General features: G+C 44.3%; 1 protein-coding gene across 6 annotated transcripts in view; it reads right to left on the bottom strand.

Moving 5' to 3' along the window:
- The window catches only part of RAD51B (RAD51 paralog B), a 550373-nt gene that overhangs the window by 203735 nt on the left and 322787 nt on the right, over positions 1-23851 (bottom strand). The window lies entirely within an intron of this gene.

Here is a 23851-nt window from a genome sequence, read left to right as displayed (position 1 = left end):
TATGTTTCTTCTCAGCTTTTCAAACTGTTTAAGAAAAGTGCAGATGGAACTAAACTGAAATGAAACGATAAAAAGATATTTAGCTTAATTTCTCTGCACCTCAGATTTCTCTTCTGAGAAATGGGAACTATTTTCGTTTTCTTTGCTCTGGGGCTACCTGGAGACACAGCTCCAGTTAGAAATACAGCAGATGTAAATGTTCTCTTCTGTGAGGTGCGTGAATATGGGGCATAAGCTCCTTCCCCAAGAGAACTTAGGTCTCTTAACAGAGGCCAAGGGCTGCTTCACGGTGCTGTCCCTGACTTTCTCAGTGGAGAAGAGCCATGCGCCCTACGGAGGTTTAGAAAGAAAACAATGCTATGAAAGGGAGCTTAGTCTCTTCGGGTTTTCTTGAAATAATGATCTCGTGTCAAGCCTTGACTGTTCAAATGAATTATATTTTGATTAATGACCTTTATGCTGTTAAAAAAATAAATGACCAAAGTGTGTGTTTATATATGCAGAGATGTATATTATACGTGTGTGTGTGTGTACCTCATTTGTGTTTGTGTGTATATACCAAGAGTGAAAGAGCCAGCTGTTTTAGCCATTTATGTTTGGGGGATGGGTGGGTAATACAGTAAGTTCTGTTGAAAGGAAATTATGGGAGAGAATCTGATACTCTGAATCATTCAACAAGGCAGGGTTCAGAGGGCAAGTGTGGAATAAACTCAGAAACTAGCTTCCTGTTGCTAAATCAGTTTTAAAAAGTAAGCATATAAGATAAACTCTTTTTGGAAGTTAGGTTTTTGTTGCTGTTGTTATTTGGGGGTATTTCGTTTGTTTGGTTGTTTGGTTTTGTTTCTCAGTTGATTTTTCTTGCATAATTCAATTGGGAAATGAGTTGGGGTGGGCGATTGTAAGGTCCCTCTCTATCAAAACCACCATCTCCAGCAAATTCTCCCTCCAATACTTGCAACAACAGGTTTGTGGACTTGCTAGTGTTCCCTCCTCCCAGTTATTTCCCATAACTTGCAAAATACAGACCTAGAAATTACCATTTGAATTTATTTAGAATAGCTTATTGTGAAGTCAGTCAACCTCTGCTTATTAGCAGATTCACTTTAAGGCTGGAAAGCCTCCTGGGTAAATTGCTTTTAAGTGACCATGTGGGCTCCACGAAGGGGAAATGACTGCTGGTGTGTAATATGCGGAAACTGCGGCGTCTGAGCAATGTGGCCAAGGAAATTGCAGAACTCAGTTGTGAAGCTAATTAGCAGATATATGGATGCACGAAAACTCTAGGCAGAGGGGCTGGTACTTGAACAAAGCATCAGGAGCTGTCGCTTAGTAGAGCTTAATGCAATGGCCCAAGTAGTATAGAAGAAAGTGGAGCAACATATGGCCTTTAATTATTTTTTAATCCTAACTTTTAAATAAATCTAGATCCATCAGAGCAGTAATAATGCCAAAGCTATTGTTCTTTAGAATAGCTTTTCCATGTGTAAAAGTAGAATTGTTTCTCTAAGTTAAATCCATTTTCCTGAGTCTTGATTTGAAGTCTCTGGATCCCAAATTAGACTAGTCAAGCTACAGTAAGAAATAAGCCAGATACCTACCGGAGCCAACATGAAATGCTCCTGACTCAATACAGAGCCCATGCACTTAATTCTACCCCTCCAAAAATACCGGCACCAACGCTAAGCTGGCCCATGCTTTGTCTCATTTATATATTTAATGCAGAAACTAATTATGATTTGTGGCCTACTAGCAAAAACGAAGGTATAGAAAATAGAAGTCCTAGGCTTTATCGTTACTTTACCACTAGGTCATTGTTGTTGTTTCTGATGTGTTGCTTGTCCATATACAATGTTCGCTCCTTCACAGGCATGTCACGGTGCTGAAGTTCACTCCGGGGCAGAACTACACCTAAACGGAGCCAGCCAGCGTCTGTTCATTTTACCTTTCGCGACACGCAGCAAGTGGTCTCGCCATTCTTTTGATAAGCAAATTCTCAATCTAGTAATCACAGAATCTTAGTGAAGAGGTACCTTAAAGGACACCTAGTCCCACCTCTCAACCACTACAAGAATCCTATCTGCCGGAAAAAGCCTTCTTTTATACAAATGACATTTCTAAGGCGATTTTCTCTTCATAGCCGAGAGTGCAGGAGGAAAACATCTGCCACCTTACTCTAAGAACTCTTTCTACACTTAAATACCATTTAGTTTCTCCCTTCAATCTTCTTTTCTTTAGGTTAAATAGCCCACTTTCATCGTTCTTCAGAGATCTGCGTTTCCATGCTTTTAATCATCGCAATTGCTTTCCACATCCTCCCAAATGCAGAAGCCCGAGCTGGGCATGGGCGCTGAATGAGAGCTTTGCCTCTAAGTGTCTCATTAGTGCTGAATATGGTGACTCCGTGTTTCATGCCGGGCTCCTCTTAACATAGCCTAGCATCAGGTTATAGTTTACAGAGTGCTTAAAATATACATCTAAGAATACATATATATGTAAAATTGTTTCTACCCTTTGACCTCTTTAACTATATTATCAAAAAATACTTTAAAGTGAAAAACCCTCAAATCATTTAGAATGGGTTTTTTCTAAGGTAAAACCCAGACCTCATAGCGTTCTGACATATTTAATCACAGATGCCACACACGGCTGGTAATCTGCCTTGTTATCAGTCCCCAGTCTCCCCCCTGGAATGCCCAAATTCCATGTGTAGCCACATGCTCTCTGGAATCAAAGAAAAGGAAAAGTACTCTGTGCAGTTTTCTGGGACTCGCAGCTCTAGCAGACTATACTATCTCTTTAGTAGCTTGTGGCCTCCCTGGGGCTGGAGGTCCCAGAAAGTGCTGAATTCTTACGTGTGAATGTTTTATACTCAGGAGTTCAGGTTAAAAGTGACAGAGTGCCAACTCTAATTGTCATAATGGGCAAAACAACAGGTAGGGCCTATTACTGGGTCACACGCCAAGGCAGCTGGAGTCAAGGGCTCGAATGATGATGAAATCTGTCTTTCTCTGTTTTTGGCTCTGCTTTCCAGGGTGTTAGCATTCTTTTTTAAATTTTTAAACAATATATATATATCTTTATCGATTTCAGACAGAGGAAGGGAGAAGGAAAGAGAGAAACATCAATGATGAGAGTCATCAATCGGCTGCCTCCTGCACACCCCCAACTGGGGACTGAGCCCGCAACTCGGGCATGTGCCCTGACCGGGAATCGAACCACAATCTCCTGGATCCTAGGTTGATGCTTAACCGCTGAGCCACGCCCGGCCAGGCCAGTGTGTTGGCACTTAGGCAGGCTCCCCTAAATGGTGGCTATAGGCTTACATTCTACCAGTTTAGCGACCCCAGCAGGCAGAGGGGATCCCTTTCCCGGCTGTTCCAGCCAAACTCTCATGTTGAACTCTCATGTCCTCAGCTTGGGTCCCATGTTTATTCCTAACCCAGTCATCGAAGCTCTGCTTGGTTTCCTCCAGGTTCAGAGCCCACCTCTCGAGCTGGAGGGTAGCATCAGCCCCGTGTGAACCACACAGATGGAGACTCAGAAGGGGTAGTTCACCAGAGGAAAACTGGGGTGCTTTTTCCAAAAGAATGGGGAAGGGGAGGGTGGCAGGGGAGAACACAGGCCTTTTCTATTCATAGACCTTCAGTGTCTCTGTCAGGGAATCCACAAAAGGCATAATCTGTGACACACAGTATGGAGCCAGTAAAGGATTGAAGAACGATCCCCTGGCTAGCAGCCTGGCCCTTTTGGGACCAGGACCAGCACAAGACCTGAAACACTAAGGACAACAGCAGCACTGCCAAGCAATGCACAAGAGAAGAGTCTTGCTAGGTTGGGATGGAGGGGAAAGAGTTGAGAAGACACAGCCCTTTCTGTATAATTTCAGGGAGGGCAACCCAAGAATTAGAGAAATCACTTGCATGGATCTAAGAAGAAGTATATACTTAAAACCTTTAATAAGAATTCTCTTAGTCATTTCTTTGATCCCTGGTTCAGTGAAGTTCTGATCAAAATTTTGCAGTGACTTTAGGGCAGCTCCATTAAATAGTCAGGGTGGCCTCAGAAACAAGGCTGGATGAAGATGCACAAGGTAGCTTATGGGAAGGGAGGAAGAACACAGGGTGCCATAGGGAAGTGAGTGACTGGGGGGTTCTCAGCAGAGGCAGGACAGCTGTTTTAGAAAATTACCTACCTTTAGAAATTGATTTATGGGGTTTCTTGCTGAATATCATAGTAAAATGAGTACATATCAGTGAATAATTACAAAATTCTAAGACTCACAAATACTGTGCTGAAATGTTTACTATGGCACAGTGATTAACTTTTAAATTCTAGTTTATTTTGCCTTTTATAATCACAGCTATTCCTTTGCAATTATGACTTGATACTTAATTTATGACTATTTTATACTGTGTTTTAATAATTCTTTCTCAGAAGATTAATATTCACTCATAGTGGTTAGAACTTGAAATAATTACAGTCTGTTTACCTTTGGTTCCTTGTTGAGTCTTAAGTTAATTATAAAAATATTTGTGAGTAATAAAAATAACCGTGTTGGTTAATATGGGCATTGGTTTTCAAAGCAAAAGAGAACCAGGAAATTTAGTTGAATTCCCAAAGGAATCTTTGGTTAAGAAAGGTTTGGGAAGCACCATGCTGGATGCCTCCAAATGTAATATACTCTTGGCCTAAGCATAGAAGGAGAGGGCGGGGGGGGGTGGGGAGGGATGGAATAACTCTCTTTGTAAAAAGAAAAATCTCTGAAGAATAGCATTTTTAGTCTCTGTGCTGTGGAAGAAAACAGGCTAATTTGCGCGCGCGGGCGCACACACACACACACCCTTAAAAAAGGTCTAAACTAATGGGACATTGAGAAAAATAACTGAGATCATCCAATTGATAGAGTAATGACTATGGGAAAAATATTTTATTACCTATTAAAAATTTAGCTTGCCAAAACAGAAAAAATGGAAGCACACACCCTTACCTCTAAAATCGAACATGAGAACATGTTTGCTGCATATTTTCCTGTGTGTCCTCCAGACTTACGCTTCAACCCTCTCCACCCTGCTCTGTGCTTGGGAAGCTGGCCTGTGTGACCACATCAACAGGACTCCTTCCTGGGTTTGGCCACTGAGGAGCACCAGCAGGAGACTAGAGATGGTAGAGTGGCCTTGGGCTAGGGGTTGCCTGCACCTCTGGACAAGGTCTCAGATCCCGCCGGCAGTCCTCCCAGTCCCCTGTTTCCAGCATCCAGCCCATCCCTTGGCCCTTTCAGGTCTAGGGGAACTGATGGAGCCCTACTACCACCAGCCCTGGAATACTGCACAAGCCCTGTGGCTTCCCTGCACCCTGTCCACCCTACTAAAAGTACTCCTGTTATTATGCAAGTCTCCTGAATGATCCTAATCAAAGTGTGTCATCTCTTTCGTGATGAGATCCCGGCTGATACAATATGGAGTATATTTGGTTGAAGAAAAAATAACTGGGTTATAGAAAAAGTACTAGTGGCAACCTGTGCCTCATTTTATTTCTAGTCCTGACATTTACTATTACTTTTTATTAGAGTTGAATGCAGGCCAAACCTAGCCATAAGGAGGTTTATGACCAAAAAAACCCTCGGTCCTCTACTCACAAATGAGACATAAATACAGAGTGGGCTGGAACGAGGACTGCTTGGCTTTCATCACATGGATACATCCCTGGGGCCTCCTCCTCACTGTCCTCAGAATTCCTCCCTCGTGCTCACAACCTGTGACCCTCCCCTTCCTTTGGGGGGTAGTGGGCCCACAGCACTGCTTGTAATAGTGCCCAGGACAGTACTAAGCACACAGGAAGTTCAACTGGGGAGACGTCTTACTTATTAATGAGTAACACAGTGATTCAATTAGCATTTAATAAACTAAGAAAAGCAACTGCTATAATCCTAAGCATCTCAACAACAGGAACCATGTCTCAGTCATGTTTCTGGTCCCCACACCTAGCACAGTGCCTGACACTTAGTAGGGACCCATGAAAACATTTATTGAAATGGAGTGTTAAATTCTAAGGGACAGAAGGATGGTAAGTGCTATATGTAGCCTCACTTGTGTGTCCCGAGTATACGTCTCTACTGTGTGCACAGGTTCCCTCCCATTCTTCTTAACAGAACATCATCAATGTCTCCCTCAGTGGTTTTAAGCTATTTTGGGTCCTGGACTTCCCCCTTTGAGAATCTGATAAAACAATGTACCTGTTGCACACCAACAGATAAATATAGGTCAATGATTAAGGGTGAAAAAAAATACCTCTTAGTCACGATGATCTATACAATCCTGAAGCAGGCATGTTCCTTGTGTAGGAAGAGGGCAGGGCACAAGGTACTCCAGGAGGAATCTGAGAAGGTGCATTCCAGTCCAGGCTTGTCAAGAATATAACCTAGAGGGAACTTTCTTTCCTCCAACCCCAACTTCTGATCACAAATACCTATGGTTGTTGTGGATGATGATGGCTCTCACTAAGGGCGGGGCACTGGGCTAAGTGTAGCATCAGAACTCACGTAGCCCTCACCACAGCTTTATTAGGTAGGTACTAAGAAAGTGTTATCCTCACTTGAAAATGAAGAAGCCGACACACGGGGGGTTAGCAGATTTCTCAGTCATGAAAGTAGTTTATGAAGGGGCTAAGGTTAGGACTCAGGTAGTTTCGCTCAAATCCTTGAGCTCTTAGCTTGTCAGCTATTGCTCCCTCACTGATGAGCTAACACCTGCTCCTAACCACCCACCGCTAAGGAACTTGAACAGCACATACTTGCTGGGCATCTCCTGGAGCGTAAGGACTGCACTGCTGCGGGAGAGGCAGAGGTGCATAAAACAGAGCTTCCCCTGAAGAAGGCACACTCGCGAGGGCCGGGTGGGCGAGTTGGACTCCTCACTGGCATTAACAATCCCAAGCGGCACAGGTGAGGAGTAACAGGGCAGAGCCTCGGTGCCACTGCGGTAGGGCACTGAGGGGATGGTCACAGCGGCCTGAGAGGTGATACAAACCTCAAGGGAAAAGGCAACGAGCAGAAATCCAGATGAAAATGTGAAGTGACTGCTAGACAAAACAGTCATACTCTAGAAGGAAAAAGCATATCCGACATTCATCTATAACATGAAACACAAAGGTTTATTTCTTAAATATATTGTTCACATGACATAAAAGGAAGAATGTTATGGAAGTCAGGTTTTCCATGTCACTAGAATGCACCATTGAAAAGCAGGGAAGTTCGAAGTGGAACATGTACAAACTGAGCCCACTGTCAGCCTGAGACTGTACGAAGCCAGCACATCCAATGTACCAGGCCTGGCTGTGGGTCTCCCCGTGTATCAGGCACCGGAGATAAAGAGATGGACAGGAGAGGGTGCGAACCCTCAAGAAGCACACAATGTATCGAAAAGACAAAGTGTTTTGCGATTTCCTATAAAACTCTGTGATGCCCATGATGACAGCGATGAGCAAAGAATGTACACGGTGAAGCCGGAAGGCTCAGCAAGAGCCACCCTCGCCCCGCTGTGCAGACTAGAAGCAGATGATTTGTTTCAGGTGGCCGCTCCTAACACTATCTGAGGGGACTTGCCAACATGAAACAAGAGATTGTTCAAGAACCACCAAAGCAGGAGTGTAAGTGAACTACGTACAGACTACTGATAGGTGGGCATTTACAAAGTCACTTACAGCCTGTGCAACTGTGCTGTGGTTTTATTCATGATCCTCTGAGAGGGTAGTAAAGTCCTCTAGCCCCGGGAGGCTGGAGGTGCCTGTCCTAGCTCCCCCTCTCGGCTTCTTTTCCTGCCACTCCTGGCTGTCATTGTAGCTTCTAAGCTACAAACTCACAACGGCACCTGCTGGCCCAGAGTGTCTCTGAACCCCTACTGCAACTTCTCTTAATATCTAAATATCATGGTTGGAGGTCAAACTCGAACCCTCAGGAAAATCTCTGTGCTCCTGCTTCTGCTTCTGCTGTCGGGTATAGAGCATTTGAGCATCACTTCCTCGGAGGCAGGGCTGGGTTTCTCTAGGGCTTTCCTGTTTGTATGGCGCCTCTTCTCTGCAGACCTCTCAGTTCCCTATGGGACGCCATCCTTAGCTGCCAAGGCTCGGACTCAGCATCACGGGTCCGAGGGGCTCAGCCCGGTATCTGGCACATGATAAGCGCTCAGGGAAGGTCCGCTGATGGATTAAGAAACGAGCAAATGAATGCTCACCTCTTCTGGCCTCTGAGGGACCCTGCCCCTGGCTGCATGGGCAGCAATGCTCAGGTGCCAGACTGATGGACTGGCCAGCCCCTTAGCTCGTACCAGTCTCACCTTGAACATTTCACCCCTCCCATCTGCCCCCACTCCCAGGTCCTGTGGTCTCCCCGGTGTTCCTGTATTCAGGTCAGGAAGGCTTATATATCTGGACCCTGGGCTCTCCTTGGAGGAAAAACAACTTCTGGGCTGAGTGCTCAGGGAGCCTGCCCCCTAGAAATAATAGGTGTTTTTCTTCTCTGGGTTCTTGCTTCCCCTTTTGAAATTCTCACAGTTGTCCTGTCTATTGGTCAAGGTTATTAAAACCTTGATGCATCTGTGAACATCAAATGCTACCCACAGATGGGGAAAAAACATATAATACTTTTAAATTCTTTTGTCTTTGCCAAATGTATCTCTAACAGTGAGTAACATGGCCATGTGGGCTGTGCAAATACATTTATAAAAGCATGTATGTATGAAATACACTTAGGCATACCGCTGTGCTGGAGTGACAGAGTTTACTCTTAGAAAACAGTTTTTCCCATATAATTTCATCCATCTACCCCAAATTGTGCAGGATACAAATGATAGCACACTGCTGGTTTCCTTTTTTAGAGAATGCCACTAGTGGGTATGCCTATTTCTCCATTTTGGTCCTGCATGTACACCTTTTAGCAGAGGTGCTGTGATTTCTCAGCTCTGAGTTCAGCCCTTTTCCACTAGGCCTGCAAAGTTGGAAGATTTTCAGAGGCAGCTCTTTGCATTATAAAAAGTGTATTTTAATTATCCTTTTTTAACCAGAGTTTTTCAAGGTGCTAATTAAAAGCATTCCTAGTGCCCTGGCTGGGTGGCTCAGTTGGTTGGAGCATCATCTCATACACTAAAAGGTTGTGGGTTCGATCCCTGGTTGGGGCAAGTACAAGAGGCAATGTTTCTCACATTGATGTTTCTCTTCCCCTCTCCCCCTCTCTCTCTCTTTCTCTCTCTGTCTCTCTGTCTCTCTCTCTCTCTCCCCCTTCCTCTCTAAACATAGCCTCAGGTGAGGATTACTCCTGGTAATTGTGCAAAGCCAACACCTTTTAACCTTCAGCTTGCAGACACTCCTCCTTTTATCCCGCATTCGAATCCCTGAACCCCTAACTGTACAGTGGCTTGGTCTGCCCTGGCCTACACTGGAGGCTCTATGGTCCTAACACAAATCAGGGAGTTGGCCTTTCCACAGAATACATCTACGAGGCCTAGAGGCAAGATGCGATTAGGTGCTACTTAGCTCTAGGCCAAGTGCTTCCTAGTCTTCAAAAGCTCAAATTAGCCAATCAAAACACTTTCATAGAGTACCACTTACGTACTGGCATGAAGACTGATACACACCCATCAGAAATGTGGCCTTCATCCCTTAAAAGAAGCTTATTATGATCTAGAAGAGGCAGCTGTGCATTTAAACAGATACCCAACAATACTGGCCACATAGGCTGACAGCCACTACGAGGGGCCGGCAGCAAAGGCAACTGGAGACATGTGGAGGGGGTGGGGAAGGAAAGTGGAGTGGGGAGCTAGGATGAAAAATAATCAGGCGATGGGTCTGGCCTTGTGAAATTACGGAACGTGTTACTCTGCAGTCCTTGCAAACTGCCACTGGATTTATGTTGGACCTTTAAGGTGCCATATAGAAGTTGAATATAGTTTATTCAGGCATGGATCAAAGGAAGGCCATTATTATTATTATTATTATTATTAGCTTCATTATATTTACTTATTTAATATAGTGCTTACTATGTGCTAAGCACTGTTCTAAGTGATTTGTAATATTAACTCATTGAATCCTCACAGCAATGTTAGGAAGTCAGGATGATTATTTTGCCTCTTTAAGAGGCTGGGAAATGAGTGCAGGCTTGCTCAAGGTCTATACCTGTGCTGCCTCTCCTGTTCCAGAGGAAGAGCAGAGTATGGACCAAATGCTTCTGTTTGCTGATCCTCTCAGGGCCATGAAACACCAGGGGCAGAGACTGGCTACTCAATAATGTCTTCCTCTGAAACCTGCTATGACTCTTACTTACTGAAATGTTCCTGAAAGCACCCCCACCCCAGTGGCACCAGCATTCCATCATCCAAAAGGAGGGAAACACAAACTTTGCAAGTTTACCAAGTGCACAGACTGACTGAGTTAGACCTGACGCGGAGAGAAGGTTGCAGACGGACAGGAACGCGCGGAGGGATGAAGGAGCAGAGTGGCGGGGCTGCCCAGTCTAGAGGAGAAAGATGCCTTTTCTCAGATGTGCAGGACTAAGGAACAAGACTGTAGCACCGTGCCCCCACCTCTGTTCTTTTTCCTAGTTCCCATTTTTTGTTTTAAATTTCCTTTTAGAATTAAATAGACTTAATTTGTAGAACTGTGAGGAGCTGGTAGTTAAGGGGAACAGGAAGCAGGAGAAATGTAGCAGAACGGGGGCCAGGAGACAGATGAAGGGGGTGCAGAGGGAAGGCAAGACCTGTACACGGCTCCGTGGGGAAAGATGAGAGACGTGTCGGGAGTCGGAGGAGAGAGGCTAGTGGCTGCTCACAGACGGAGGCAATGTCCCCGTGTGACCCTATGAAAGAAATTCTTCCAGACCCTTGGGTCCACAACACACAGTTTGAGAAATGCCACTGGGATACTTGGTAGACCACACCCATTGAGATATTTCACACTTAACAACTGTGGCCACAGCAGATGATGGGAATGGAATGGCTAACTTCATGAACTTTCCCAGCTGGGGCAAGTAAAACACTTCACTTCATGAGCTCAAAATGCTGACAAATCACGTTATATAAGGAGCTCAAAAAGAAAATGGTGCCGGGCAATAGATTTCTGCTACTTCTTTACCAAAACTAAGCCTGGAGGAGGAGTGGATGGGGATGGGGGCCTCTGCCTTTGGCGGGACAGTTGGCTGAGCACCACCGCTGCTCTGCAGAGGTTGGACAAATGGCCATTTTGGAACAATCGTGATTCCTATGTAAGCTCATCTTGGAACTATTAGCTATTTACAGTCTAATGCTTGAAAGTCTCTTCGGGCTCTTTAAAGATATTAAAATGATGACACACTTAAAGATGTTGTAATAACGTTCCTGGGCTGTCTGTCCCCCTTGGTTTAACCATTTTCATACAAAACAGAAAGCATCCAAAGTTAACATCTGCCATCACCCTCAGCTCTGAGTCTGTTGCATTGTAGAACGCCACACATGGACAAGATCACTTAGGGCCAATTTCAGGTGGAAAGTTATCTGTCCATTCCAGGTACTAAGGAACGAGGAGAGAAAGGATAACTACAATATGGGTCCCCTGGAGATTGGGGAAGGCGTGGAGAGGGGAACAGCCCACCCTCAGGGGCACTGTGTGAGCAGTGGTTAAGCAAACGGGTTTTGGAGTCGGAGTGACCTGAGTGCTGATGCCGGCTTGGCTTTTGAATGGCTCTGGGACCTGCATCAAGGGACTTTATCTTTTAAGGACTTCATTTCCTCATCTGTAAAATGAAGGTAATAGTACCTGTCTCATAGGGTTGGTAGGAGAAATATGAACCTACCATGTAGGTAGGTAATGTGGTAAAGCATTAGCACATACTAGGCACCCAGTGAACGACAGCTATTACTATTCTCAGATAGGTCTAGTCAGTCCCCACATCATTAGACAAAACAGGAATTTTATAGAAGAGAGAATTCAAGAGGGTCCAAAGCTACCCTAAGGAGAAGTACTTTGGCTTTCAAGGGAGCCCCAGTTTTGACCTGATCAAGAGTCAGAGCTGGAACAAAGAGGCCAGCCAGGTGATCTACAAAGTAAGACTCTGAGCTTGAGTGGACCTAGCAGGGCCACTCCAGATAGAAATGAATCTTCAGAGCTCGCTACACAGATATAAAGACATGAAAAAGGACTGCTTTTGCCTTTGTGTGACTGACCTGATTCTATTTTCAGTTTTATCTCAGATATTGTTTTGTTTTGGTTCAAAACAGATAGTGACTTTCAGTAATCATAAAAACTCCCAGTCTCCTTTTTATTGTAGAAGTCACATAGGATTACTAGATTTTGCAAACAAAAATAAGGACACCCAGTTAAAATTTCAGATAAACAATGAATATTTTTTAGTGTAAGTATGTCCCTCTGCAATATTTGGAATGCAGTTATACTTAAAAATTGCTTCTTTATCTAAAATGCAAATGTAACTGGGCATTCTGTGTTTTATCTGGCAACCCTAAACAGTGGTCAAGAAGTTGCCCTATCTAACCTGCATAGTGGCAAAGTCAAGTCACCTGCCACCCATAGTTAGTACCGCATTGGAAAATAACCCCCTCCCCAAACCCCATGGTTTCTAGGACTGTTCCTTCTTAGCAAATACAGTACCAAATTTACAGGCTTTAAAAAAATGTATCATTTCCCCACTCTGGGATTTTTTTTTTTTTTTTAAGTATCTTAGTTTAGAGAGAAAAAAATAACAATGGAGGGGATTTCCCCTCCGGCGGCATGTAAATAATTATTGGTAGACTGATGTTTAAGGCATGAGGCTTGTAAGAGTCCTGACCTCTTGCTTTTTTAGCATGTCTAGCAAGGCCAATAGGATACATATGTTCTTCTAAAAATCTCTCTTCTTTATTCTTCATGAAAAAAAGTAGAGAGAGAAATTATATTTTCTCAAATGAAGCAGCATTTTCCTTGGCAGGTTCAGTGCCACAAAATACTATGAAATTAACCTTCAGGGCCTGAAGGGCAGTGCCCGACGGTGCTGGTCACTGTCTCTAGCTACAGCTGCAGCCTGGCTGTTCACAATGACCCTAGAGGGAGAGGTCGGCCATGTCATGAACAAGGCCACACAGTAGTGGACCATCCATGCAAACAAACAAATGCAAACTCCCTCTTCCTTGGTTATATCAAAACCAACTAAGTTCTTTCCTTCCTGATTAAAAGCCAACAATATTCCTTACTTTCCAAAATATCCCCAAACAACCCCAGGTTCAAGGTTCTTAGCAACTCAAATTTAGAAATAGGCTTACCCCGTGGAGACCTGGGAATTTGGCAAATAATTCTTCTTTTTTTTCCTCCTCCTATCCACTTCCTAATTCTACTCAGGTACAAAATTATCCCTTCAAAGATTAGCAGCCAATATTTCAAGAAATTGGTGTGTGTTTTTAAATCTTCTTGAAAGTTTACATTAATCTTCTGGGCCAGGGTGCAAAAGGCCTACGGCCAGGTTGAGCTGGACAAACAAATGGAAGTGGTTGCAGCTCACCAACCCGGTGCAAAAATGTGCTGGTCAAAGAAGTGGCTTTCCAATCAGGAGGAATCGCTAGTGAAAATCCACAGGTGCTTTGTTTTGGCCCAAGAGGTGGTGGTTGCATGATGGATCATGAAAAACACTGAAGAAGAAAATGAATCATCTGGTCACCTTGGCTTAAAGCATACAAAAGGATGGAGTGAAACGAGCTCTTCTTTGGAAAGCTTTGCTGATGCAGTCAAGAGAAGTCTTGAGCTTGTTGTAATTCATTGACTTCCCTGGTTCTGACATCAAGAAAAAGAAATAGTTTATACTACCTGACATGTGTCAATCCAGTGTGGATTACTTACTGTTCTGAGCACACACCCCAAGCTCTCCTGCCCCTGAGCCTTCTTTCCCAGCTCTCACCTACACATGCTGAAATTCTACCTATTGGTCAAAATTCAGCTTTTGAGCTTTTCAAGCTTGTGAAGTAGACTTTGGGCTACTTCTTCTGGGATGGTGTCCCTGGAACGATCTCTCTTTTGCCTCTAAACTCCTAGTGTCTTTTGCTTTTTTCACTTTCATACAATTATTACATCTAGTTGGAATTAGGTAGGGACGGATTTATCTCCTCCACCGATTATTAAGCCCCTTGAAGGCAGGGATGGGATCCCACTGAGCCTTGGCCAAATGGAGTAGACGGCAGATACTCAATCTATGTCAGCAGAGTTGATGCAATTATTAACTGCATCTTTGATTTCTTAGTAATATAGTCTTTAGGAAATCTTTGCTGATGACCTTTCTGATACCACACAGGGCTTATCTCTACCACAGAATTTATGACATCATATTGAAATTATTTGATACACATTAGCTGCTGGACTATAAGCTCTTAAGGTAGGAGCCTTGTTTCACTCATCTGTGTGTCTGCAGTGCCTAAAATTATACCTGAAAATAAGCAGGTATGTAAATAAATACTTAATGAGATGTTCAAAGTGGACTATAAGCTCTTTGAGGGGAGGGTCCACTCATTCTCATCTTTGGCACTTTCTCTTTATAATAAAGAAACATTTGTTGGTGCTGACATGTGGGGCAGGTTCTCTAGCAGTTTCTCAGTTCTTTCAAGTAGGTCATAGCATTAGATGCACAAAAATATAGAAAATCTTCCTAAATATAAATGCTAATTTCAAGGCTTTCTTGAAACTTAGTTATTCCTGGGCCTGGCCGGGTGTGGCTCAGTGGTTGAGCATTGACCTATGATCCAGGAGACTGTGGTTTGATTCCCGGTCAGGACACATGCCCGGGTTGCAGGCTGGATCCCCAGTAAGGGGTGTGCAGGTGGCAGCCCATCACTGACTCTCATATTGATGTTTCTCTCTCTCTCCCCCTTCCTCTCTCTGATATCAGTAAAGATATATTTAAAAATTAAATAAATAAATAAATAAATAAATAAATAAATAAATAAATAAGTGACTTCCTGGGTAGCCCTCTTCCCTAGCCTAAGATAGCCTCAAAATTTTATTTTGAGCATGACCTGCCTTCCAATTACGATATATTTGGTATTTTCAAAATAAGTCCAACTAAAGTTTGAAAACTGGATTGTGGTGATGACAATATAACTCTCTAAATTTACCATGTGTCATTGAATTGTTATACTTACAATGGGTGAATTTATGGTATGTAAATTATGCCTCAATAAATCTGTAAAAAAAATCAACTTAGACCAGTGATTTTCAACCAGTGTGGCACAAAAAATTTTAAAACAGGCAATACTTGCTCTGGCTAGTATGGTTCAGTTGGTTGGGCGTTGTCCTGTGCACAAGGAGGTTGCTAGTTCCATTCCTGGTCAAGGGCACATGCCCCAGTTGCCGGCTCGATTCCCAGAAGTAGGTGTGCAGGTGGCAGCCAATCAATGTTTCACTCTCACATCGATGTTTCTCCCCCCCCCCCCTCTCTCTCCTTCTCTCTCTAAAAATCAATAAACTATTTTTAAAAATACAATACCTGACTATTTAGTCAGGGCCACTAACCTCTTTTCCCTTAGATTGTCAAATAAAAAAATGACAACAGCCAACACAACTATAGCCATCCTGTGTGAATGAATCAAAATTATACCTTTTTTGTCAGATTGGCAAAAAATACATTTTTTGGTGTGCCTCAGAATTTTAGTAATTAGTTTATGTGTGCCATGAGTTGAAAAAGGTTGAAAATTGCTGCCTTCGACGATTCCACAACAGGGAAAACATGGTACTTTTCACTGTGACCTCCAGGGTCTGCCATAGTAACAGATAGCATCACTGTTCCTTGTTAGCCAGGAGGAGCACCCATGCCGGCAGGAGTGCTCGGGCAGGTCACCCAGTGTAAACAACTCTGCAGAGGTCACCACAAAGGCGCCGTTGTTCTATCTCCCAGCCGAGAAGGAAAGGAGAGTCACCGTGGAGTATCTGCTCTCCCTTGCATCCCTAATTAGAAACATGTGAAAGAGGGCCCACCCACGGGTCAACCCCGCCTTTCAAAAGGGCCCATTTCTCTGCCTCATGTTGCACATTGGCTGAAGTAGACCTCTCCCTGGGCTTGCCATGAGAATGGTTTCAAATTATAAAAGTATCTCCAAAGGCCACCATCAAAGCACCAATGGATTTCCACTAGTGGTTCCCCATGATTTGAAAAACGCTTCTTTGACCAGCACGTAATTAGTGCCAGATTGGTAAACTGGAACCAGTTCCATTTATTTGTCCAGTTGAACCCGGCCACGGCCTGCTGCGCTCTGGCCCAAAGTATATAGTGCTCAGACCCCCGTGGGTAGGTGAAATACATAACTTACAAAATTTAAAAGCTCTAGGCAGCATCTTGGCAACACAGATCACACAAATGTCTGCATTCTTTCTTATAATCCATCAAATTTGAACTTAATACTTGGTTCTTTCCATTTTATAGATGGGGAATATAGCACTAGTATCCAAACTGCTTTAATGATATGTCAAGAAAATGAATGAGAGATTACATAAACTCTATTTGTTAATGCCCCAAAGAAAATGTTATTTATTGTAACGCTACCCAAAAAGCAATGCTGCTATTCTCATTCGAAAAAGCCCCACGTTTCTTCAAACTCTGGGAGACAGTGACTTGTTTTCATAGTAGAAATTGATATAAAGTCAGCGCAAGTAAAACTGAAGTTTTGCTTTGGGTCTAAAGCGCTAAAAATGCTGGCAGACATTATTTAAACACATTAAAATGGTCTTTAAAAAAACAACAACATAGGGAATGATACAAGCAATGACTATTGTGCTGGCCCAACATGGAGCCTTTTGCAAAGATCAGATAGTCCAAAAGACCCACTTTGATCTGACCAAAGACTGGTATTTAATCTCCTATGTGGAGGAAAGCTATAGGCCTTAGATTAATGGCCACAGATCTGCTGCCAAGCTGCTCTGAGTGTCTCCTCCTAATGTGAAATAAAATGACCAATTACTTCAAACCGTGTGGTCAGGCCAGCTGGTGCCAGAGGATATGCATCCCTTCCCCCCTCATGGACAGATACATGAAAGCTGAGGGCATCGTTCATGGGCATTGGGAGCAATGATCCGTCTGTACTATGTTGTTTCTTCTGAGTTTGTCAGACAGAGGACTAGGCATTGGCCATGGGTGATTCTTAGAAACTGAAAACCAGATGGAGTTAATTTTACATGTGAATACTTATCTTCTTGGGTGAGATGTTTACCTAAAATGAGACAAAGACTGAAAGGCCTTCCGGTGGAACCCATGCAAAGTGTCAGATGGTGTTCCACAGAAAACCGGCTGGGTTCTGGCAACTGGAGGCCAGTGGCAGTAGGTGGGGAGAGGAAGTCATATTTAGAACCATGGTTCCAGTTACACTAATCACATGCTCTACAGGAAAGTGATCACCACTGCCTGCCATAGGGACTAAAGGATCAAAACTTACACTCATTGTATTATCGTGAAGGAATTTCTGACCCTCCCTGTGTCTCTACTGCCCTCAGCTATTAAAACCAATAAATATACCCACCAGCTTTGGTGTGAAAGGAGGTTGCATCACCTTTTTGGCTCTACAATCAAGACATGTCTTATTAATAGTCTGCTGCTCTGTAGAATCAAGTGTGTGAAAGCTTTGTGCTTTCAGTATATGAATGAATGCCAGTGACCAAATGATCCCCAGCCAAACGTGAAATCAGATTCGCTGAGAGAGGCAAGCATTTCAGGTCTGCCTTTCAAGAAGCAGCCCCACCCAGCTACTAAGGTCGAAGTGGAAGTGACTTAACACTTTGGCTGAATTTTCTTTGGCTGGCTGATGCCTCGCTGACCACCTCTGAGAGAGGTCTGCACAGGGTGGAGGATCTGAATGAGTGCACGCGGGTCAGAGGGCTGGGGGGTGGGGACACATGGAGTGGGGGCAACCTGGGCAGCGGAACTACCCTATGATCAAATGCTTGCTCTTCTCCAGGCAGAATGCTTCTAGGGAACTTGCTGTCAGCACTCTTGGACTCATCTTTCCAGACACTTCTCTGAAGAAAGAATGACTGATCAAACTCTCCCCAAGTCAGAAACTGAGGAGGTGGAAGAAGGAATGTTAAAAGCTGGTGATGTACACAGATCTCTTTGTAGGAAGCTGGATCCACGCCTCTGGCACACAGCCCTTGCTGGCCCCGAAGCTAGGCAGCCAGGCCTGGAGAGGCTTGGGCAGTCAGAGGCCATGGGGGTCTATATCTCCTTGTTCCTCGATTAGCCAAGAGAAAAAGGAGGAAACTAGTCACTAGGAATCCTGGTACTGAACAATCCTAGCCATTGTCACACCATTCAGTTTGTCTTCTATCAGCAGAACCATTTACATCACTCCAGACCTATCCCCGACCCCTATAATCTCCTTGACTGTCATTCAACCTATGATGGTTCCTGGGGAATTGCAGGCCAAAAGTGAAGGATTTCTTTGTTTCCATCTCTGTGATAGGATGGCATGTGGTCCTGAGTGCCAAGGCACTGAGATAAGAGGGGTGCTCAAAATGCCCAGCTGGCTGGAGAATGAAAACCCGGAGGACAGAGCCAAGCTTGCACAGCAGACAAGGGCCACTGTGGCCAGGGCTGGAAGTAGAGTCCTTGTCGTCCACAGGCAGCAGCGGAACTAAAGGGAAGCCATCCCCCGACTCAGCTGGTGGGAGCTGGGCAGCTTCCCAGCTGGAAGGGGCTCTCAAACACATCCCTGTAAGCTACCCGTGAAAGACAGAAATGCCGTTAAAAACAACAAACAAAAGGAGCTGCTAATCAAGGGGAACTTTAGACTTAAGAACGGGATTCAGTCATCCTTCCAGAAAGATGCATGTCTGGGCCAAGGCCCAAGAGCATGACATTCAGCTGCTGCACCCTTCTTTGGGGCCCAAGTTTAGAGGCACTGAAAGGAGAAGAGAGCCACAAAGGAGGCAGATGGAAAGGCCCCCACACGCACGCAGGGCAGTTCTCATACAGATTTGAATTCAGCAGGTATGCACAATCACAGTTGTAATCGCTACTAGGAACCGAAATAGTGTTTCTGATAAGGAACCAGCAAAGACCTCAAAACATATCAGTCCCTTTCCCTCTAAGCTTTGGAAGTTATAATCATTTGGTGGTTGATGCACAGGGCTGAAAAGCAGCAACCATTGGTCTGGAAACCACCCCAGGTTCTGACTCCTCAAGACACCCCAAGCAAGGGCTTTTTCTGTGGTTGATAAAACAAAAGTATTTTGCATAGATAGCCCAAGTGGCCTTAATTCTTCTCTTCTAAGCTTAATACTTATAACTAGGCTATTTTGTTAACAACGGCTCCTCCCTCCATTTCTTTCCTAATATTTTCATTATTATCCAAATTGTTCCTAGCAATATTTTATTTTCTACTAACTCTTCAGATAGAAAGGCTGTCTATATAACTAACAGAAGCAAACAGAGCAAGGCAGTGGAAAATTGAAACAGTAAAAGCCTGATGATACTGCTGCTGGCAAAATCCATAGGCTAGAAGGAACTGCTCACAAGACATTCTAGGTTAATTGGGCTTTGAGAATTACTTAAGTGATTTCTATAGTTGACACCCCCCCCCCCCCCCCAATTCCAGCTGCCTTGGTTCAGGGGGAAAGAGTGTACCTGTTGACGCAGCCACCCTCAGATGACACCAGGCTTAATTCCAGCTGCCTTGGTTCAGGGGGAAAGAGTGTACCTGTTGACGCAGCCACCCTCAGATGACACCAGGCTTAAGCCTGAGGGATCGGCACAATCTGTGAAGACTGGACCTTCCTACCAGCCTTGCCTTGACCGCCCGATGGGGAAGAAGTAAAGCAATCGAGTCCTCTCCCACCGGACTTCAGTTTGCAACGTGTTTTAAACTGGAAGACCATAGGGAGGCAGAACAATGCATGGGTTCTGCATTCTGCTTTCCACGTGCAGGGATACAAAGCAACTGAGAGGCTCCCGGGACCCTCCTGGTGCTCCGCCCACTTATTTAGATCATGTCGGTGAAGACTAAGTGAATCAATCTTCATAATCAAAAGCAGCTGCTCTGTTCCTAACTCACCCCTGCGAACAACACTTTTCACGGGAACTTTTTTTGTTAACACCATATTTCTCATCTGCGGTGCCACCATTCTATACAGACTTGGGCTTATGCAGACCAACAGCACTCAGTTACCCCCTCAAATGGACAAAATAACATTTGATCTATACAACACGAGTTGAAATAACAGCTGACTTGGAATATGTTTGGGGCCAATATCCAGTTACCTTCTTTTTTCATCCTGCTCCCCTGACCCCCCCCCCGGGATGACATCAACATCTATGTGCAGAGCCCTGGGACCAGCACTCACTATTTTAAGTGAGATTACACAGGAAAAAGATGATCTTGCACTGAGATAGCATGAGGACTGCAATAGGAACAGGATACCCTTTGAAAAGAGAGTGCAAGCTCTTCCAAAGAGCAAGAATTCAGGATGTCCTGGGTCACTGCCGGTGGCACTGCCATTTATCACTGGCTGCAGAACACAGTGGCCAGATTTCCTGGAAATTAAAAAAGGCTTTTTTCCTGAATTTTCTCTTGACGTAAACCATTATCTATTTGCAAGAGATGAGGAGGGAAAAAAGCAAACACACATGTTAGAACTTCAGGCCTTTAAAATAGCCATTGCCTGCTTCCCAAATGGCCTACTTAAGTCTCATTTTTTTGCAATTATTTCCTCTTCAGACAAAGCTGCCTAAGGGTAGTCTATTAAAATAGATTTTGTTGGTTTTTCTTTCTTTCTTTTTCCTTCTTTACTAGATTCCATGTTGGGCTGCAGTTAAAGTGGCCATGGTACCAACATTTTCTCTGCATTCCTCCACTCAGAAACTTTCTGAGTTTCATCCATACAAAGGTGAGGTATACGGGGGGGGGGGGGAGATGAGGGGGGACGAGGCCACCATCTAATCGGGTCATCTCCAGTGTGCACTGTCCGAGGACAGACAGGAGCTCCCTGCTGGGAGAACACGGCTGAGACTCCACAGGGGAGGCCGCAGGGTGCCTGCAGCGTCCTGGGAAAGTACACGAGAGAGGAAGTGAAATGGCTCGCAAAGGGGCATAGTGAGAAAAAGCTAGAAAAAGACTGGAATCTGTTTCAGTGGGCAAGGCTGCTCACCACTCCATAGAGGTTATTTTTGTTGTAGACAAACTAGCTTTCCTTAGAAAAGAGAAAAGTGATATTTTTAAAGACTGTCCCCTTCCCCTCCCATCCGGCACAACTGGTCCCACCTCAAGCACTCGGCCTGTGATAGTCCTGACAAGAGCATGCAGTTCTCTTCCAACACGCTGTGGTCACATCTGTTGTCACAGGAACCATGTGGCCGTCCTCATGAGGCTGCACAACACTCCCCAGGAGCCTCTATGAGGCACCTGGCTGATTATAAACAAATTCATTTCCAAGGCCTTGAATTATAGAAAACAGGAATATAACTGAAAGAATGTCCATGCCTAAAATGGCTCCAAACTAACATAAAAGATAGCAGAATCAAGTAACGTCTTACGAAAAATCTTCATATTAATCAAATTATGTTTCCCCATGCTAGCCAGTCATGTTGATTTGCATACAGTATTCTGGTATGTCTAGGAATATTCCATATATAATACCATCACATTTGATTGAAATCCCCTGAGCAGCACAGCGAGAACAACCATTTCTAATGATTATTCATTTCTCGTGGTTAGAGGAACTAACTCAGTTGGTGACCAACACCGGCGGCTGGTCAGTTCCCTCACATGTCTCTCAGGCAGAGATCTTGACCCCACTGTGAGTTAGAATCTATACAGCAAACAATACTACACTTAAGGATGCTTCCTTAGGGGGGCTTACTGAAAGTGATCACTGGCTTCATTACTGTTATTATTGTTGTTGGTGTTATTATTATTAGGAAAATATTATGGAAGGTTCCAAGTGCAGACCGAGAACTCCGTGCCCCTGGCATGGAGTAGCCGCAGCAACTCCTCTCCAGGCACCGTCATCCACCCTCTGATTTCCATATCCAAGCATAATAAAAGCAAAACTAGCAGGAATTATTTGGCTTTAGGATCTTGGAAAATGCGGTGTTGCTTAATGTCCAGCTGGAGTCATCTTTGCCCTTTCTCCCTCTCTCTCTCTCTCTCTCTCTCTCTCTCTCCCTCCCTCCCTCCCTCCCTCCCTCCCTCTCCCTCTCTCTGTGTGTGATCCTCCTTTCTCCCTACTTTAAAATAAATGTTCTTTATCTTGGGCCTTCTATTTTCTGATCCAGAGCTCTCAATCACAATGCTAGTGGTGAGTGATGACCTCGCTGTGGCTCATTTCACTGCCAGCATCCGTGCCATGGTCTTGGCTATAATTTGTAATAACTGGTAAGTGGGCAGCAGACACCCACATTTGATGAGGCCACTGTGCCTCAAATACTGCCTATCAGAAAGGTGAAAACGCCTGCCTTTCTGGTGGAGAACATGACCTATCTCTTATGCCCTCTTAGTTAATGAAGGGTCCTGCTGCACAAATAGATTCCCCAGTCCATTAGCAAGATAATTCACTAAACAATCTGTTAACATTTCTGAGAACTAAATATGGACACAGGCACATCATAAAGTGGAGTGATGCTGTGTCCAACAGATGTTCATGGGTCTGATAGTGAAATAACTGATGTTATGATATGGCAGCAAGGATTTCTTCCCTTGGTTTATAAGCACCTTCCCTCTTAGTATTGTCTGTGAGCCGAGATCAACGGCAGCTTTTCCAATAGAAAGTGCATTTGGTTTCAATTCACTTTCATAACAACAGAGACTAACCCTCAGCAAGATGGAGAACATTAAGCTCCATTGTTAGGCTGAGGAAGACTGACTCAGGTGGCCGGAGGCAGAACAGTCCCTTCTCCGGAGAAGAAAATGCCCGCGGGTAGCAAGCCTCATTCCCAAGCAGCCTCCTTCCCTCTCCTTTCCTTCTTTCTTTTTCTTTCTTTTAAATAACAATGAAAGAAATCAAAGAATCATCTCAAATCAGAACTGGAAGGGACCTCAAAAAATCTACCTCCTCTAGAAGGTTTTGTTTCTTAAATAATTATATAAACCCTAAGGCATTGTTATTTAATAAGGTCCAAGGGCACAGCAAAGAATTTTATAAATTATTTTAGTAAGCCCCTTGTGGAGCTTTTTATTATCTTAAATAATGAGAAAATGAATGAGATTCTTTAAGACTTGGCAGCTTGGAGATGTTAGAGGTTGCTAAGTGGGAAAGGTGGGAACGGGGTCCAGGCCGTGTTCCTCGGGCAGAAGGAAACAGCGAGCCGCTGGTTCGGGTCTCAGACAACCAGCGACTCACTGTCATCGGCGCAGTTCTTCAGAAACACCAGCGACATTCCCTTTGCTCTCGCTGACCGAAAACAAAGCACATCAGATAAGATTTTACAATGGGAGAATTCTGACGCACAAAATGTCCTAATGAAGGGTCCTTCAGGAAAGAAAAAGAACAAAACACTGAAACGAGGAATTATGTAACTCGACCCTTGATATTCTTCAGAAACAGCAGGGGGAAAATACCATCCACTGCACGTTCCTCGAGAACCTCCAATCAAGGGCTCTAGCCATTTAAAAACATGTTTCCTGGCTTTAGACGGGCTATAAATAAATTTAATAAGGATGAAAAAAAAAATCACGGCATCATTTACAGTTCCCTCTCAGCTCCAGCTGACAGAAATCCAGTCCAGATGTCCGCTTTGCTCAAACGACAGCAGAAGGGTGGACTTCCACCGGGAGCGTGGAAGCTCCAGGAGGGGATGTGGAGAGAGGGCGGCGAGGGCGGCGAGGGCGCGGGCAACGCCGCTTTCGTACCGACTGCACCGAAACGCAGCCATTAA

The sequence above is a fragment of the Miniopterus schreibersii genome (assembly GCF_964146895.1).
Source record: "Miniopterus schreibersii genome assembly, chromosome: 1".
In the NCBI taxonomy this organism is placed as follows: domain Eukaryota; kingdom Metazoa; phylum Chordata; class Mammalia; order Chiroptera; family Miniopteridae; genus Miniopterus; species Miniopterus schreibersii.
Note: the sequence above shows the minus strand (reverse complement) of the source record. Positions and strands in the feature narration are given on the sequence as shown.